Source organism: Seriola dumerili, unplaced genomic scaffold (assembly GCF_002260705.1).
Source record: "Seriola dumerili isolate Sdu_G_001 unplaced genomic scaffold, Sdu_1.0 BDQW01000056.1, whole genome shotgun sequence".
NCBI lineage: Eukaryota > Metazoa > Chordata > Actinopteri > Carangiformes > Carangidae > Seriola > Seriola dumerili.
Genome location: NW_019174311.1, coordinates 1,949,308 through 1,956,663, shown reverse-complemented (window position 1 = coordinate 1,956,663; position 7,356 = coordinate 1,949,308).

The following is a 7,356-nucleotide window of genomic DNA, read 5'->3' as shown; positions in this document are numbered from 1 at the left end:
TGTATGGGGCACCGAACGTAAAAATTCACATTTTATAGCTGATATATTTTGAATATTCAGCTCACTTTGCTTACATTTAACTCATTTTGCTCACGTGAGACAAAAATATGTAGTTTTTAAAAGTGTAAAAACCTAAATGTTAATCTAAATATTAAATCTAAATGTTAAATCTAACTCTTAATGTTAATTGTTAAATCTAATGTTAACTATAAAACTAAATGTTAAATCTAATGTTAACTATAAAACTAAATGTTAAATCTAATGTTAACTATAAAACTAAATGTTAAATCCAAATGATGAATGTTGAATGTTAAATCAAAATCGAAATCTAAATATTAAAATGAATCTAAATGTTAAATCTAAAAATTAAAAAATATTAAAGCTGAATGTGAGTGAGCTCAAAATTCAAATATATCAGATATAAAATTGTAACAGAATTTTGAAGATAATAAGAGCAGATCAGTGTGAGCTCAGTATTATTATTTACAAGCATTGAAACTTGAACATTTTTGTTGATATTTCTGTAAATATTTGCTTATTACTATTATTAATATACATATATTAAGTTTGAGTTGCGTTTGCTCAGAAAAATTAATTCTCAGCTCAGTATAAACTTCAAGCTGTGTTTGCATCAGAGAAGGCTTTACAAGGAAATTTCCTCATGCAAACACTGAAAATCCAAAGAATATAAGGGTAAATGTGCTTTTATGTCTAATTCTGTCAGTACTGAGTTCAGTATGACGTTAAACCGTCTTTCCAATCCATGTAGTTTCACAAACACATGTAGGCTACTGTTCAAAAACATTAAAGGCAGGCAGCCAATGAGGGAAGAGATGGTTTCATGTAACTTTGATTAGTTCAAATCGTCTGCAGTCTCTCTTTTGGGTCACTTTCCTTGAGTAAAAGTCATTCTAACGTCAGTATTAAATTAAACTATCATTCCTTTCATGCCGTCTTGGTAACCCTTTAATTTACAGGCCTTTTAATTGTAATGTAAAGAAATTGCCAAGAAATAACAGTCAAAGTCAGAATAATGTTGTAGTAGTATAATCACTGGGAATTATTGGTTGATTATGGAGTAAAGATGAAGCAGAATAAAGAGGGTTGGTCGGTCACTATATGGGAATTGTTGTAGTAAGTAGTATAGATCACATACACACTAAGACAGCAGGGGCGTTTCTGTATCAGCTGCCATTAATATCGATAGTATTAATATCCCTTATTGCATTGTGAAGAGGCTGTTAGCAGGTGATACCAAGGCTCATATATTAACCGGCAGCATGTCAACATTGTTGTCGCTTAATATAAACACAGCAGCAGTTTCCTCCACACAGCCAAGTACTTTCAGTGAAATAAACCTAATGTATTTGTAACTTCCACAGTCTTAACTTTCAATGAGCCAGGAGGAGTGGTAGCCACGGCAACAGTTGTGGTAGATGTGGCGACTGCTGGAAATGTCACCGTGGTTAACCCATAATCACCTCACCACTGCCTGTAAAGTGTAGTGTGCCTTGTTTCTTAGAAATATATGGGTAGTTAACAAGGACTGTCGCTGTTTTTACATCATTATATCACAAGAAGTCCCTTAACAACAAGTCAGAGACAGCAGCGTCCAAACAAGCATTTTTAATCCTCGTAATCAGGCCACATAATATTCACAAACATGTTTATTTTCTGATGACAACGACTTAAAGGTAATAAACAAAATAAATTTGAACTCAACTTACAGATTTAACTATGCATCTCTTTTTATACAACACAAACTGCTTCTATAAGAATATGATATTAACATGTTTGCAATACGCTGCAATGTCTGGCAGAAATAACAGTTTTAACAATTAACGCCAGTGGACATAAACAATATAGGCCAACAGATTGAGTTGAAAATTACCAAAAATTAGCAACAGCTATAAACTCAGTTCAACACATCAGGTTCATGGTTTGTATTATTGCATCGTCCATATTAAATAAATAAACGAACTAAAACTAAAAGTGACTCATGGTTGTATATATGGTAAGATAAGTTAAATAGATAAAAACAGACACCCTTGTAAATATATATTTTTTAATTTCCTTATGCTGTAATTACTAGTTAAATGCCAATTTGATTGTATTTCACTTGTTACTGTGTTACAGCAATACTCCAACAGGTCAATCGTTGGCGCACAGCGCCTGTGAGGACCTTAGAAACCCCGCAGAGGCAGCGCTGCAGAATAAATCCTGCAGTCAAGCTACAAGCAAGCTAAAGTTGTGCCTCTTTGTTTTATACACACAGACAGAGGCAGGATTTACAAATACACCCCCCTCTCCCCGACACACACACCAGGCCAGGAGGGGGGCAACGAGCGTAACAACTGCAGTGCGTGTCTGCGTTATGATCCATAAACTAAATCAAACTAAATCTGCCTCAAGGAGCTGTGAAGAAATAAGTGCGTAAAGAAGCTTAATGTTTGGCCCATTCACCCAATGCAAGTTCTGCAAACTTTCAAATTTAGTCTACATCATATTAAATAGTTAACAATTTAGTTCACTGTTAGTAAACAATGAGGTTTATGCATAGTAGATGGAATAGGTTGTTTTCTTTGCAAATACATTATTGACGCGTAATTACGCACCAATAACTACTTATGGTTGGAAACAAAGCGTTGGCTGAATAGTATCCATTTATTTGGTGAGCTAATGAAACATTAAAAATAACATTTTATCTGAAACAACAAATTCTGACTTTGCATTATTAATAAGATTTGTTTGATTTCCTGTTGCTGTTCCACGCTGTTGACTTCTTCTTATGCTTATTAGCCCAAGTTTGATCACATATCATTGAGGTAATGCTGAATGTTTTAAATAAATATCCGCACTTAGAACAACAGGGTGCAATACATACATTGCTGACATAGGGGTCAGGGTTGCGTGTATGCAAAAGTGTTTGCAGAGATACAGACTCTTACTCCAATCACATACCCAAGCCACGCTACTTTCAAATAACATCTGCTCTTAGATTTTGACAACAATAGTTTTGCATATGACGTTTCTATGCAGTTTCTGCCCGGGGGAGTCTCTACCTGTAGGGTGTATCCCCCGGTTGCCAACGCCTCACGCAGGGCGGTGGGGGCTGAGAAACGGTGGGTAGCCAGGCAGGAAATCTGATTCTGAAACCTTCTGGAGAGAAATGACGTGAATAAAGTGAAACATGAATCTGAATTGAAGAAAATACAACATCATCTTTAATGCAGAATGAACTGCTGTGAGCGAGAGAAGCGCACTCATGAACAACTGTGTGTTTTCAGAGCGACCTGAGCACAACCTGAGATAAAAGAATGTTTCCCTTCACATTTGTCATACCGGGCAGGAAACCTCAACTTGAGGCCCTCTGTAGACAAATGACTGTTGGACTGAAAAATGAGTCTGAATTGAAGAAAAGACATCTTAACATCATGCTGAACACAGAATGAACCCCCGGTGAAAAATAAATATGCTGAGTAAATTAAATTTTAGCATTCTTAGGTATACTTGCAGTCATACTAATCATCAGTGTACTTCAAGTGTGTTAATGATTAATTAACCTTAAGTTTGATATTTTGAAAGAACTAATTTTGTACTAAGTACTGTTGTTGTAATTAAACTGTAGAAAAGCACAATGTGAAGTGTATTTAGTGTACTTCTATATGTCTGTGAATGTTCTCATTCGTCCAGGTCATAGTTATCTCTCTCTCAAATCTTCATGAAGCCGCTTGGATAAGAGGCGAAACGTCTTCCACAGACAAATACAAGTCCAGTTGCCTTCGATTTAATTTGAGAGAGAGGTACTTCTATATGCTAAAGTATACCTAGTACACTTAAGTGTATGGCTGTGTTTGTACTAACATTCACACATGAAAAATTATTGTGGGAGTCCTATAAATATACAAGCAATAAACCATTAAAACATTATTATTGCAATAAAAGTATGCTCTGTTATACTTTTATCTTCTTCCAGTTAATAAAAAGTACACTTTGTAATTAATCAGCAATATACTTTGTCATTATTGAGTGTAATGTGAGTTCCTTTGTTGTTTAAACTTTACAATATACGATTATTAGTTATGTTCAAGTTATGTTAGTAGTTGCTTATGACAATCTTAAGTTTATATATTTCTAATGGAATTAATACATACAATCAATACATTTTCTGTTTAATAGATAAAAACGAGCCACAGTTGTCAGCCACCTTCCTGTTACCTCGATAAATAACCTTAAAAGAGTGCAAATGAACCTGTAAAGACCGGAATTGAACTGTTACTTCTCCTGGTGTCTCATTGTGCCTGACCACACACACACACACAGTGTTCGCATTCCCTGGAAACCAGTACCACCACCATCCTACTCATATTTAGCCTTAGATTAGAGCCCTAGATTATGTGATTTAATTGTTGCAGTTTTGATGTGTTTATTGTTATTGCAGAGCCTTTTTTCAGTTAAATTTATGGGAATGTATATTTGGACTCAATTCCTGGTTTTCGCCACAAGGGGGCATCGCCTCTGTAGCGAGACGGTTTGATGAGGCTGATATCCAACTCTCGTCTTCAGTGCAACAGAAGCGAGCGGAGGAAACACATTACCTGTTGCCTGTCTCATCATTTTACTGTTCTTTCCAGGTTAGTAGCTGGTAAAACCACACATATAAAGCATAGATGTGATGTATAGGTAAAGTCCTGCTTGTGTTTTATCTGTCAGGAGGTTTATGTTGTTTCGTTTAAGCGTCAGTCAGTCAGAATCTCACTTCTTTGGTACAAGAGCTAGCTTAGCTTAGCTCCGTGTGCATGGATGCTAAGGGTGTTTTGAAGTTGATGTTTTATTTTAAGGCTTTCCATAATGTTATTAGAATGTGTTTTGAAAGAGGGTTTGTTGGACAAATGTAATGTTTCTTCTAAATTGATAGTGTATTTATCCTCGCTAGCTCTCTTATATTTTCTTCGAAAAGTAATCGATGATGTGATGTAACTTCATGTTAGATGTGGAATGGTGTCCATCAGCCAGTTATCTGAAAACTAAACAGTGCAGTTGTCAAGCTGTAAGCAGCAAACCAAAGACTTTTGGGAGAAAAATGTATTTTTATTTCATTTGTATATGAAGAATAACAGAACACATACAGTGTGGAAATTATTATTATTTTTATAAGAAATTGAAGTTTCTTATGTTGGATTGTGTTATGCTTATGTGAACTGGTAGAGTTTCTGAAGAGAAATGTGGAAAATGTAGCTAAAATATGAATGTATAATTAAAGTGCAACAGAAGCGAGTGAAGGAAACACATTACCTGTTGCCTGTCTCATCATTTTACTGTTCTTTCCAGAACAAATATAATCTGCCTACAGACCTCAGGCCGAGGCCTGTTAAAGATTCACTAACATTAACTATACTACTTTGTCCATTACATGCTCCTACACATAGAAATATATATTGCCAGTATACTAGATTAGAAAAGCGCTATATAAATGCCCCCAACCCCCCCACCCCTTCCTGTAGCAGTTGGTTTCAAGTCTTTAGCAAATTCACAGAGGAAGTAATGGCTGAAAGTTTCAATTTGAAATCGATACTTTAGGTAGTTCAGGAACTTCCCGTTGTTGTAGAGATTCATGGGAGGTTGCATTGGAATGGGTGTCTCCGACAACCCATGGGCGTGAGTTGGTTCCAAGTCTCCATCACCTTCAGAAAAGAAAATTATTCCTAAAAGTAAGGTGAGGGTATGAAACATAGAGCAGCGAGAGCTGCCTCTTACTCTTGCTCTGACCAGTGAAGAGACAACTTGATCTCCTGCGAAGCCACTTGATGTGTGCCATGGCCTGAAGAACTAAAAATCGAAGGCAGTGAGAATAAATCCAGAACAGTGCAGGTGGTGAGTCTTCACAAATCTTATAGGGAGAAGAGATTCTGCTCCTCTGCTCCGTCTTCATCACAGGCAGAGCCTATCTTTTTACTAACCTCATGAATTTATAACATCACCCACATCCAGAAGCCGTACGGGTCTTGGTTCAGGTTATAGGAATCTCCAGGATACAGGTCGATAAGTTCCTCTGGTGGAAATGGACTAATAGCAAAACAGATTTTTAAAAAATCTAAATTTTAACTCAACTGTGAACATTTTGGCTAAGTGGAATCTAAACCCAGTGCAACAGTGGTGTGTGTGTGTGTGTGTGTGTGTGTGTGAGACCTTTTAGTTGCAGCTCTCCATATTTGTGGAAGATGTCATTCTACAGACATTTTATTCCAGTTTCGGACGTTTCTTATTGTTGACCCCCTTCAGCAAGGACATGTTTCCAGAATTTGACCTTATACACTGATGAAATATTAAGCCACATGAGTTTGCGACCAAGCTTTAACCCCCCCAACACACACTTGTGGATCCACATTATTTTTCTGACATATTGACTGATTTCTTTAGATTTTCCCGTGACATCAATCAAAGAGGCAGAGTTTGTAGTGTATGTAAACTTCTGACTTCAAATGTAGTTGAAGTCGACCCCTGTGCCTCATTTATTTCAATGTTGTCTGAACAGTCATATCAAATTCAAGTCATGTTCCCTTCTCTCTCTCTCTGGCAGACACAAAATATTGCTGCAGCTTTTTGTTTAAATGTATTACTTTATTCTTACAGAGGATTACTTGGGGTAATTGTGGATATGTTGTAGCTATCTGGGCCTGAACAGGTGAAGGACACTGGATGCTTTGACAGTCACCAGTCAGTGAAATCAACAACATTTAACATTCAACATAATGTTCAAGTGTAAAACCCACTGTGTGGCATCCTGTGTAAAAAGTGCGCCTTTTCCAAATGTGTTATTTAATAAGTCACTGCTCTGTCTATTTCAGCTTTATTGACAACTTTATGACCAGACCTACCGCATTAAATGTATTAAACAGCACCATTCACTTTAAGATTTTACATACAATCCAACAAGTCCTCCAATTCACGACCTACCTTCAGATCCGACCCTCAGAAGCGTACCAGACCTCTGTCATCCTCGTAACAATAACATCCCAGAAAATAAATCCAAATACCAAAATTAACACCGTTTAACATGCTTGTTGTTACTGCAGTGAAAATGTTATTATATCACACTATTAGGTTTTGTGGTCAGTCGGCTTCATTGCACAGAAGTTACAGACTCTGCAACATGCTAAGGCAACAAGACTGTGTAGAAGTGGTTGTGTCCACCAAGCCGGATCTAACTCCATGATTCACTTGTTCAGTTGATTAGTTTTACAAATTGTAGAAACTGATAATATTAGGTGGCAATAAGTGCAAATGTGACGAAGAAGGTGCAGTGACAGTACAGTGACTTGGTGAAATGAATGATGGCACAGTTTTTGTTCGTTG